The sequence below is a fragment of the Salvelinus sp. IW2-2015 genome, linkage group LG22, assembly GCF_002910315.2.
Source record: "Salvelinus sp. IW2-2015 linkage group LG22, ASM291031v2, whole genome shotgun sequence".
Taxonomy (NCBI): domain Eukaryota; kingdom Metazoa; phylum Chordata; class Actinopteri; order Salmoniformes; family Salmonidae; genus Salvelinus; species Salvelinus sp. IW2-2015.
The window spans coordinates 15,236,920-15,250,340 of record NC_036862.1 but is presented as its reverse complement, the minus strand read 5'-3'; positions in this window follow the sequence as shown (position 1 = coordinate 15,250,340).

Sequence of the window (13,421 nt, the reverse complement as noted above, 5' to 3'; positions counted from 1 at the left end):
GGTGCATACTTTTGACCAGAGCCAAATGGGCTGGTATAATGTAGTGCACTATTAAAGAAGAAATAGGGTGCAAATTTTGGGAGGAAAGTAGGTTAAGCGTGCGGAGCTAGTAGCCTGTACCTGAACCCCTGCTGCCCTCAGTGGGGGAGACATTAGCTTAGTGATGAAATAAACACCACTGGGCCTCTTGATTGCCCACAACAGACACTCTGAGTGCGTCTTCATCTCACTCACTCACTCACCGCACTCACTCACTCACTCACTCACTCACTCACTCACTCACTCACTCACTCACTCACCTCACTCCACTTCACTCACGTCACCACACACAACCTCACCATACAACACACCATACACACACACACACAACCACACACACACACACACACACACACACACACACACACACACACAACACAAACACACACACACACACCACACCACAACCACACACTCCACACAACAACACAACTCCATGACTAAGAAGCCTTAAATAAAACTCTCCCAGCCAGCGTAATAACAATCCAATTAAACACACAAGCACTTATCAAAGTAAAACAATGCCCTAGCTCCTATCGTGTTGTAAAAACCAAACGCCGCTTCTATGTATCTAGTTTCTCTACATCAACAGTACTTTAAATGTGCCTTTCTGGTTTGAGTCTCGCTCCTTTTCTACTTGAATTGTAGTTTAAGTTCGTGCTGTAATACTGTGTGTGTTATGAAGAACCGTTTATGAAAACCCTGCTAAAGCACTTCTCTGGTGGAATGACATGTTTAGGCTGAGCCAGTGGTTCTTTAGGAGCAGCAGTTATTGCACTGTCAAAGGTTCATTGAATAGAAAGAGAGGATACCAGGAACAGCCAGACAACTAGAGTGTGAGGGTGTGACCAACCGTTGTGGTGTGTGTGTGTGTGTGTGTGTTGTGTGTGTGTGTGTGTTGTGTGTGTGTGTTGTGTGTGTGTGAATTGGTGGTGTGGTGTGTGTGTGTGTGTGTGTGTGTGTGGTGTGTGTGTGTGTGTGTGTGTAGCTGTGAGAGAGAGAATGGGGAGAGAGCGGAAAGAGAGGGAAAAGAAGGAGAGATGGGGACAGAGAAAAACATTGCATTGTTGCTATGGACGAGGGCTATCTAAATTGCGATTCAATATGGGTTTGAAAAAAAAGATGGTCTATTAACAGTCAATCTTGCTCGCATGACGTTGGCACCCACTCAAACGCGTGGCCTTACAGGTTAACGTCGTCACTTACTGTCACGGACAACGCTCTTCACCTATTTCGTAACGTGACGAAGTTAGCCAGGCTTTTGTGAGTTTCTAGCGTACTGTGGCTCTACAGTACGGTCTCTGAAGCCGGGGCCCTACGTACACTGAGCTGTCAGCTCTTATTGTGGTGTCTGGGCCTTCTCCTAATTAGTGTCCTCTGTGCTTTGGGATCAGGAAGTGGTCCTTGCCTGGATTAATCTGTCAGTGTGGCCAGACCATCCTCGCCCCCCTCCTCCTTACCCCTCCTCGCCCCCCCTCCTCTCCACCTCTGCGCCCAAGCGACTGTTTCCTTAGATAAACCCTGACAGAGTCCGAGCCCGGGGCCCCCCATTGGCTWGCTGGGGCCATCGCCACAGAGGATCGCCACAGTGACAGGTGTTGATTGAGCATGAGAGGGAGGAAGTGGAAGAGAACGCTACTTCCTGGCAGACTGTTTTATCAGCCAGGGAGCAGAGAGGTCAGGGGAGGGGGTGGAGTGGGTCAGACAGTTATCACACACCACTGGGTCTGTACAGTGTGGGGCGTGGGGTGTGTAGGTGGGGGGTTTCTGGAATAGGGCTGCTGACCCAGGGAACTGTCTCCTGCCTATAAACACTGAGTTGAGTTATAGAGACGTTTGGTGACTATCAAAAGCAAAAAGTTATGTTTTTCTCTGCTGTTGCTGGTAGTTGATCTCAGAAGTGGTTCATGGACAGTCTTCACACGTGTCGAGACACTGAGTTCTCTGGACAGGCACAGATCACTGCCCACTCACGGTTTGTTTCAGACCTTTTCTTCCTCAGCAGTAAGTTAAGAATTAAGCTTTGGAAACAAGTTGTTAAAGGTGTTTAAAATCTGTTGGCCCATCACAGCAGTGAAAAGAAGTAAGGACTGAAAGGCTGCTGACAAGAAGAGAAGAGAAAGTAAGAGAAGGCGAAGGAGAGAGAGGAAGAATGATCAGTGTGGGACTAGCCCTCCCCTCCACCTCCCTCCCCTCCTCTCTCCCTCCCCTCCTCTCTCCCTCCCCTCCTCTCTCCCTCCACAGACCAGCGGGGTCCAATTCCTCCACTTGAGCGCTCAGGGCCGGCAGCGGGCTGATTAGACGTACACCCCCAGCCGCGCTGCGCCGGGACTCTGCAGCGGGACGACTTCAGAAGCACCGCACTCCACACTGGCCCAAATAAAACCTGACTGCTCCTAATGGACAGGTCCTAATCTCCTCTCGGTTATTTGAAGATTTCTCCAGCCCGCTGCTGGCCACGGCAGAAACAAATTCTCAGGCTTTGTTGATTAAACCGTCCGCACTCCACCATCGCTTATCGTCCTGCGACGAGCTGCTCTTTTTAATTAGAAGTAAGACACCGCAAGTATGCAATTAACAGCTGGTAATTATCGAGCGCTTCAGAAGTGCAACACTCCGCCTTCATTTCTATTATATAATGGACAAGTGGCTTTTTGATCTCCACATTAGTGAACCCTTGTAATATTTGTTTTGTGGCAGATTCGGAGGGTTAATGGAGGCCTGTGGTGGCCTTCCTCCCGGTGATTGATGTGTACGCAGAAAGAGGGATATTAAAACAGGAATAGTCTATCAGGAAATGCAAATCGCACCTTCATGTTAATGAGCGGGAGAGCGCYGGSCTGGGCCGGCCAGCCGTGGCGTTTCATGTGGGAAAAACAAGTGGCCACTCTGSCGCAAACTGATTAGTACATTTGAATTTGAAAGTTGAATTAAGTGCTTCTAATACCAATCGTTTTAGAGACTGACACATAACATTGAACTGTTTGATACTTAATTTGGTTGGCGTTTGATTGCAAGGCACGCACGGCTACGTTGGCTACACAAGCGTGGAGGCATTGAGTGCTATCCCAAAGGAGGCAGAAGCCATGGACTTCATTAAAAACCCTTAACTAAGAAGTGATGAAAATGTATTTAATGACCATTGCACTCTTTGAGTGTATAAAGCAGAACACTTGTTCAGTTTTAATTAGTATTGATTTCCATCTATGTACATGGCTGTTGTATTGTTGCTAGTTTAGAGTTTCAATTTTCCCCCACCACANTGTGGCAGATTCGGAGGGTTAATGGAGGCCTGTGGTGGCCTTCCTCCCGGTGATTGATGTGTACGCAGAAAGAGGGATATTAAAACAGGAATAGTCTATCAGGAAATGCAAATCGCACCTTCATGTTAATGAGCGGGAGAGCGCYGGSCTGGGCCGGCCAGCCGTGGCGTTTCATGTGGGAAAAACAAGTGGCCACTCTGSCGCAAACTGATTAGTACATTTGAATTTGAAAGTTGAATTAAGTGCTTCTAATACCAATCGTTTTAGAGACTGACACATAACATTGAACTGTTTGATACTTAATTTGGTTGGCGTTTGATTGCAAGGCACGCACGGCTACGTTGGCTACACAAGCGTGGAGGCATTGAGTGCTATCCCAAAGGAGGCAGAAGCCATGGACTTCATTAAAAACCCTTAACTAAGAAGTGATGAAAATGTATTTAATGACCATTGCACTCTTTGAGTGTATAAAGCAGAACACTTGTTCAGTTTTAATTAGTATTGATTTCCATCTATGTACATGGCTGTTGTATTGTTGCTAGTTTAGAGTTTCAATTTTCCCCCACCACACATTCCATTGAAATGAAAATATACAAAATGATTGATTTGGTGGCTTACTGACAGCATGCAGGAGGTTGAATTAGGGAGATGACTGATGAGTCAAAGCTGAAATTCACTGTCTTCATGGGATACTCTTCATCCTGAGTTGTCAATATATTTTCAAAATAAGTGCAATCTATTGTTGTTGTGCTCATTACTTGCTGTCTCCCCCAGGTCAGTACAGTACTTGTAATGTGATTTTGTATGAACGTTGCATTATAGTCAGTATTTAGTGTTTTTATAGGCCGACATCTCTCCAACGGAGATGTCATTTTTGTCATGTAAAATGYACCGGCCTCTGCTGATATGGGGTTCAAATGATCTCCCTACTTCAATGATACTGTAACTCAAGTTGTTCAATTACAAACATTTTGGAACATTTTGTATTAGTTCAATTTGAATAAATCAGTGTTCAGTATAAATGAAAAGATGAAATTCATTGTATGCTGATTATTCATTGTTTCTGTATTTCATACTGTTTGTCAAATGTTTTGTTATTAAAGAACAGTGTAAGAGATGTAGCTGGAAACCCTTGGAAATAGATGCTACAAGGTTGTCAATTTAATATTTGTCTCAGCCTCTCGTGGAGGCAACATCATTTTACACCGACTTTTTCACTTATTTCATCCTTATACCTTCAACAAATCATTTTCAAATTAGCATCATTTTGTTACTAATTTAAAGGTCCTTTTAGTGTTCCAATTGAATGGCGGTTGATTTGACACTTGATCGTGTAATATCCTCTTGAGAAATCTCTTCTAAGCTTTACATAATGGGATTTCAGCACAAAATGTGTGACCTGGGCCAGTCAGTATTAAAACCATTCAAATGTGGAAAGCAATAATCAGTACATAAATATRATGTGATGTCATTTTTGGTTTCTGTAAGGGGAAAGCAGATTAAAAMAAGTTATATATGCAAATCCTCACCTGCTCACTACAAACAAACACCTAGCACCTTTACACATTCTGAATGTCTGCTGTTTACCGCCTCACACTGTTCTAAAAATAGCAGATAAAAATAAYCCTCAAATCAGTCAAGCATTTAGGAATTTTGCATTGGGAGAAAATTGCCAGTTTATTTAGTATTTAAATTCAAACCAGGTCATTACGGAGGTTTCTTAAACAAAATGTCAGTCGTTAAAGAGACCCATGTGGCTCTGCTTAAAGTCCCTGTTTGCTTTAACTAGGCCCTAGAAACAAGGCTTTCTGGGAGCTCCATGCACACCGTCCACGTGAGGCACAAAAGAGGAGAGAACCCATCTTCCCCCAGGTGTGGAGCGAAAGCCCCGTCATGGGTCGGAACAGGGGTGTGTGTGTGTGTGTGTGTGTGTGTGTGTGTGTGTGTGTGCCTGTTGTTCCCGATCTACATCAATCGCTGTTACTGTCATGTTTCTCTCACTCCTCACTGTCCTCCGTATTTCTCCTCCATCTGCTGTCATTTGGCAGCTGTTCTCTCCATGTGTGTCAAACCACTCTTCCCCATGCCACGACCAAAGCCACTCCCACCACACCAACCACACCCCACACACAACACACACAAAACACACACACATCACACAACACACACACAACACACACACCAACACTAAACACACAACCCACACCACACCACACACACACACAACCTTGCTGCTTCAGTTCTACAGGAACAGCTCCCTTCTATGTAGTAAGAGCCATAAACACCTATATGACCTGTTTCCCAGACCAGATTAACACCTTGTCCTAGACTAAAAAGCATCACGAGCATGCTTTTTAATCCGACGTTTAACCTGTACATCTGTCATAAGTTACATTGGGCTAGAGGTTTTTAGAAGTTTTCTACTAAGGCCTGGAGGTTTACTTGGTCAGGCCGCATGCTCAGGAAAAACTCCTGCCCCCAGTGATAATACTACACATTGTTCCAGCAGATTGACTCAGAGCTACAGTATCACACTGAAGGGAACTTCCTTCATAATGCTGTTGTCGGAAGGAAGCGCTACACCAACTCTACACGACGCTGTTAGCTCGCTAGCTAGTTAAACACAAAGACAAACAATCAGGGAGAGAGGCCACAGTRCCGCTGTATTGTCCAGTTAAATCACATCTAAATACAGGGAAATTGACATCCCATAACAAAAAACATAAAAATGTTCACCGCACCGCTGAGGGATATTGTGTTCCTTAAAGGACAAGGCGAACGGTTCGGCTTCCAACAATCACAAAACAAACATCCTCTCCAAGAGCTCTCGCTGCTCGGCCCCATTTCACATGTCTGGGAAGCCTCTGTAGTTATACACGTTATTGTATGTAAGAAGTCTGTAACAAGGTTATAGTTAAGAGTTGGCCAGCTGGTATGCCAGTGTTGCAGGGTAGCAGGCCTACAGAGTGGAATGCAACAGTCAGACAAAAACCATCTAAATCCAACGAGACCAAATGGAAGATGTCAGACCTAGGTCCTAGGTGGTCAGTTTCCCCCCATTTAAATATGACATATTTATTGCTTTCCTACAGTTTTGTTTTCTTTCTTTTTTCCCTCATAGACCCTTTTCTCGTTTTGATTTAGTGACTTAGAAAAGCCTAGCAGTCGTGCGGAACACACTGCACCTAACACTACAGTGTAGACATTCTTCACGATACACGCATGAAGCCGGTGTTTATTGGGGGAGAAAACGTATGCTGGTGAAGGYTCGAGGGCAAGGGACGGAGAAGAAGAAAGTGACAGAGGCTAAGAGAAAGAGAGGATAGGACAGAGAATGAAGAAAGAGGGGCCTCCTCTGCATTGGTGCTTTCATTGTGAGATGTAAACAATYRCTGTTTTGATAACCTCTGACCTCTCTCTGCATAGGGCCAATAGRGGTGACAAAGGCTCTTTTTGAGCCTGTTTCAAGTGGCTTGGAGGGCGAGAGAAAAGGATTAATTAAATGAAGCTGACTCAAAGAAGACGTATTATAAAGCCCTTTTCATTGGTACTGAGGTGCCTCTAGTTTCAGGTGGTTGAAACCTTAGTGACTCGAGATGGGAACTTGTCAGTGGTGTGAGATAGAATGGGTGGGTACTGAGATAGGAGTGACCCTTAGACAGTTACGGTGGTCTCCAGGTCATTATAGATTATGGAAGGTCAAACTTTTGTAATATATAGCCCAGGAGGTTGGTGGCACCTTAACTGGGAGGACAGGCACATGGTAATGGATGGAGCGGAATGAGTGGAATTGTATCAAATATATCAAATACATGATGCATAGGTGTTAAGTGAATACATATACTAGCAAGTGATCTGACCAGAGGCAATCCACAAAAMATAAAGCAGTCATAGATATGAGAGATGTGAGATGTAATTAAGAAGCTGTGGTCAATATATGCATGATATATCTCAAAGTTCATTGTGTGTAACGTCTGCTTCTAACTCACACCCTCAAACACATAGATCCTGTGAACGCAGCTCACTTTCCAGCCCACTTTCCAACTCACACCCTCAAACACATAGATCCCCTGAACACAGCTCACTTTCCAGCCCACTTTCCAGCTCACACCCTCAAACACGTAGATCCCCTGAACGCAGCTCACTTTCCAGCCCACTTTCCAGCTCACACCCTCAAAACCACCTAGAACCTGACGCCAGCTCACTTCCCAGCACACTTCGAGCTCACACCCTCAAAACACGTAGATCCCCTGAACGCAGCTCACTTTCCAGACCACTTTCCAACTCACACTCTCAAACACGTAGATTCCCTGAACGCAGCTCACTTTCCAGCCCACTTTCCAACTCACACTCTCAAACACATAGATCCCCTGAACGCAGCTCACTCTCCAGATCCCAATTACCTGAATTCTGATCACCTGTTCACACACCTGTAAGTCATTATCACACACTTTTTATTTCAGTTCTTTGRACCCCATCACTGTGGGGTATTGTTTGTTTTMTGACACACGTCTTTCGGAGCGCTGTTTTTCCCGTGATTTACTCCTCCCGTGTATGATCATTTTTGCCTGCCTCACTAATGGTGCCTTTTMCCTATTCCCTGCCTGTACTTTAGCCTATCGGATTTTGTGTTATCTCCCTATTGCCTGATCTACCGTACTATGTTACTAGCCATTTCCCTGRCTGTACTGTTGCCTTTTTGGACCTCCTGTGTATGACCTTCTGCCTGTCCCTGGACACAGCTGCCTGCCTCCTCCTGTGGTCCTTTACAATAAACGCCCTGCGCTTGAAACCAGCTCTCTGTCTCCCATCGTGTTCATTACAGTATGTCTGTGAATCAGTATTTGATTTTCMTGTGTGATGTGTGTGTGTATATAAGTGAATGTGTGTGTGTCTCTGTGAATGTGTGTGTGTCTCTGTGAATGTGTGTGTGTGTGTCTCTGTGATGTGATTGTGTCGGTGTCTTTGTGACATTTGTTTATGTGATGTGTGTGTTTTTGTGATGTGTGTGTGTATCTGTGATGTGTGTGTATCTGTGATGAGTGTGTTTATGTGATGTGTGTGTATCTGTGATGTGTGTGTATCTGTGATGTGTGTGTATCTGTGATGTGTGTGTATCTGTGATGTGTGTGTTTTTGTGATGTGTGTGTTTCTGTGATGTGTGTGTATCTGTGATGTGTGTGTATCTGTGATGTGTGTGTTTTTGTGATGTGTGTGTATCTGTGTTGTGTGTGTATCTGTGATGTGCCTGAGTTTGTCAGATGCCTCACTCTGGAGCTGTGGGCCATTTGTCATGGCTGGGATTCATTATGTGTGTGTCCCTGTCCCCGTGCGGCCGGTGTGATTACTGCTGACCCCCTCGTGACAGGCACAGCACCTTCATTATGTCACCAAGGCAGTCCTGTCACCAGCTACACTCTCTAACTGTCTGTGTGACACCCCTGGGTTGGACTCCAATCTCTCATCTGGGTGTCCACCTGTCTCTGCCTCGTGTTTGTGTGTGTCTGTGCGTGTGTGTCAGGATTTCCGTTAGGAAAATGTGGCACCGGACATTTGACCGGCAACATATGCATTGGGTGTCTTAACTTGATTAGGGCGTCCACCCACGGTGCTCAGAATGACAGAAATCACATTTTGAMTATGGTAATTCATATTAACAGAACACGCAAGTCGAGGATGCAACGATGTGCGGTCATTCTTACTGAATTCTGATGTGCACTTTGAAGATTTTAGAGTAACTGTCCACATGTACTTTTCCTCAGCCAACAAGACCAGTAATGTACAGCTAAATCGCTAGCCTGTCAATCTACTATCCCCTATAGTAGAAAAGATGACCTATTCTATTGGTCAGCTTGTCAAGAAATAAATATACTATTCCAAACAGACTCTGGGACAGTTGTGGGAAAGCAATGAGTCTGATGCAGCAGATCAGAACGTTTAGTTAAAACGTTGATACACTATTCTTTTTTCACACAAGCGCAACAGTGCGCATAAGGCAGTAGGCACACGCAAATGTTAGTTCCATAATGCAATTAGCGGGAAAACACCGTTTTCTAAAGGCACCGTACATTGCGTGACAGAGATGAAAATATCGGTTGGAGATGTAGGAAGAGAGGAGATCTAATAGGCTACTTTGAAGCAAGATAAGACGCCTCATAATGTATTCAGACATTTGTAGGTGTATTCACTTGTGCGTGTGTGTGTGTGTGTGTGTGTTCAGTCTTTTATGTATTGACATCATTTTTTTACATTTCAATCTAGGTACAGGCTTTTGCTAAAAAAATCACATTACCGCAGTATATTAGAAACATTTTATTAAATTGTATACCAATTCCCCCAACAGAAATCCATTCCTCCATGGTAGTCTCGCTGTAATCACTAATTATTCAATTATGTCCTATTAGAGGATGGGTGTTGCCAATGTCTCCGGGGTGCAGGGGGGACTCATACCGCGGCACTTTCTCCGCACCTCTCAGGTCTCTGGCCCGGCCAGGGAAGGACTACTTCTTCGCCTTCCTTGTTCCGATGGCAGGGGCGAGATGCGGCAGGTTATATGGCGATTGACGCTCGAGTTGTGCCACGCAACGCTGGCCAAACCCAAGCAATATGGCTATCGACACGGTTCTGACTGATTTTTCCTCTCACACCGGATAACAGCGGACCATCTGCACGCGACTGAGAGTCTTTTGATAAGACGCGATTCTCCGCGGGCCTAGATAAATATTTTATCAAGCATAATGGAAATTGTCAAATCAATCTAATTGTGTAATACATTATGAAGACATCAAAATTAAACAAAGCACATATGCTATCATTTCATTTTTACAACAGCGCAGGCGGCCGGCAGCACCCGTGGGGCTTCTTGGGGACCCGGGGCTGCAGCGCCCACTCTGGATATACGTCTCCCCTGTGCTGCCCATGAGCCGCCTCACACACTTCATCAACGGACTCATTTTTCAAATGTGGACAACTGTGAGGCATAATTACATTAGGGCTCTGATGGCATTTAGCCAAAATATTGGAGAGAGAGAGAGACGAGAGACGAGAGAGAGAAGAGAGAGTGAGAGAGAGAGGAGAGAGAGAGAGACGAGGAGAGAGAGAGAGAGAGAGAGAGAGAGAGAGAGAGAGAGAGAGAGAGACGAGAGAGAGATGAGAGAGAGAGAGAGAGAGAGAGAGAGAGAGAGAGAGAGAGAGAGAGAGAGAGAGAGAGAGAGAGAAGAGAGAGAGAGAGAGAGAGAAGAGAGAAGAGGAGAGAGAGAGAGAGAGAGAGAGAGAGAGAGAGAGAGAGAGAGAGAGAGAGAGAGAGAGAGAGAAGAGAGAGAGAAGACGAGAGAGAGAGAAAGATGTTTGTCGCGTGTGTATACAACAGTATGGAAGTGATGAATACAAATTCAAATCAATTACTGTATAATGTTCTCTTTTAATAAGTATGAATAGTATATTTTCACAGAGTTAGTTATTGGAGGTGAGATGAACTGGTTAAATCAGGCTGTGTTTTCGAACTACTGTTCTGTTGGTAGTCGTGGAAGATGTTGTGTGAGACAGTGTATTATTTGCGAATGGTAATGATAATTTGTGTGCATGGTGTGTGCAAAAACAGTATTTGGATGCATCTTCTCTTTATGTCTCAATGAGGAGGGTAAGGTATTGCTGGGCAGCTGTCTGGTGCAGTAGAGGGATGAGGACAGAGGAGAGGAATGGGGGAGCACTCAGAGTAAACAAATGAAAAGCTTGTGGTGTTTGACATGGAGGGGGAAGACAGAGGCTCATGATGGGATTAATGACCTTTGTCAACACACACACACACACTCACTCCATGTCACTGCAGAGGAGGAAAGAGCCTAATCAATATCTCCACAGACACACAGACCACAGCACACAGACACACAGAACACAAACACAGCACCTTTCCCAAACTAAAAAAACACAGCAGAAATACGAATACACAAACTTTCACATAACAGCATCTTTGTCAAAAGTCAGCTCTTGTTCACGATGCAGGAATTTCAGCCCTAATGAAAAATAGATTTATTGGGGGCAAGCCGCTATCAAGCGTCTTAGTGTTTTTCTCACCCTCTCCCTTTCTCTTTCCCACCATCTTGTCCTTTCACCTCTACCCTCCTCGCCCCCCGCCTTTCCTCCCTCTGTGTCTTCCCTCTCTTTCCACTCGTCCTGCGGGCCCTCGGGCCCGGGGTCAGTAGCCGATGCGCTGGCCTTTTAAGCCCGGCCTGATGTATGGCCTGTGGAAACAATGTGAGACCTTGGATATTATTCTGTTTGCTTTTGGCTCTGACAGGCTTGAGTTAGTGGTCCGACTGGGATCCTATCTCATTAGGCAAATGCTGGAGTAAAACAATCATAAAAATCATTTGCAACCAGCATCCACTTAGGAGCGCCTGTCACGCAGTTGAAGATAAACTCTGCAAATTGGGAGTCAGGGAGAGTGAGTGAGAGGAAGAGATGGAGAGAGAGTGAGGCCCATATGCTCCCTGCCGTTAGGGACTCTTAATGATATGAGGTGGTTGAGTTTATATGGAGGTGCCTCTGCCTCTCCATTGATAATATTGATTGTGGTTACAGAACCCTCAACCTTGGCTCTACAGTGTGCGTGTGTGTGTGTGTGTGTGCGTGTGCTGTGTGCGTGTGTGTTGATTTGGAAACCTTCTGTTTATGCATTAGTATGGATCGTGTATGGTTTTGTGTGTGTTGTGTGTAAAATGTGTGTGTGTGAGTGTGTGTTTATGGTAGGGGAGGAAGCCTAACAACAGTGGGCTCTAAGGTGTGATCTATATGCATGTCAACCCTCTCCCTCTCTTTCCTTCTCACTCTCTCTCCCTCTCCCTCTCTCTCACACACACACACACACACCACACACACACACACACACACACACACACACACACACACACACACACACACACACACACACACACACACTCTCTCTCTCTCCCCTTCTCTTGTTCTTCCCCTCCCCACCTCGTCGAAACATACATCTTTATCAAGCGCCTGTTTGTCAGACAACATTAGATAATTAATACGTCATTTGTCAGCCCTGTGAGAAACATGTTAAAATCCCCCTGCGCTACCGGGATAAATCCAGTTGTCTGCTCAGACGCCTTTGTTGTGTCAGAGGCTGCCATCGGCGGCACACATTTACCATAGAAAGGGCTCATTATTAATCACAACTAATGCTAATTAATTAGGTGTCTTTGTGTGTGTGTGTGTGTGCTGTGTGTGTGTGTGTGTGTGTGTGGTGTGTGTGTGTGTGTGTTCACAAAGGGACAGGGCCTAACTTTCAGTTGTTGTACGTGTTAATTGGTGGACTTAGCGCAGGGACTTTAATTGAGTGTTTTCCATTGGGAGAGTGGAGAGTAGTTGACTAACAGGCGGCAAGGAGAAAAAACACAAGACAATGTACTCATTAATTAACACGCTCTAAGTGCACTGCTCTGGTAAGGGTTGCGCTGTGTGTGTGTACGTGTGTCGTGTATGTATGTATACACTGAGTGTACAAAACATTAAGGACACCTTCCAAATATTGAGTTGGCCCCCCCTCCCCCTTTGCCCTCAGAACAGACTCAATTCGTAGGAGTATGGACTCTACAAGGTGTCAAAAGCATTCCACAGGGGTGCTGGTACATGTTGACTCCAATGCTTCCCACAGTTGTGTCAAGTTGGCTTGATGTCCATTGGGTGGTGAAGCATTCTTGATACACACAGGAAGCTGTTGAAACATGAAAAAACCCAGCAGGGTTGTAGTTTTTGACACAAACCGCTGCGCTTCGCACCTACTACCATACCCCGTTCAAAGGCACTTAAATTTTTTGTCTTGCCCAATTCACTCTCTGAATGGCACACATACACAATCCATTGTCTCAATTGTCTCAAAGCTTAAAAATCCTTCTTAACCTGTCTCCTCCCCTTCATCTATACAGATTTAAGTGGATTTAACAAGTGACATCAAATAAGGGATCATAGCTTTCACATAGATTCACCTGTCCTGGAAAAGAGCAGGTGTCCTTAATGTTTTGTACAAGTAGTGTGCATATGTGTGTGAGTGTGTGTATATATATATTTTAGCTTATTAAATATGTGCATGTGTCTAAAGCTTGATAAATT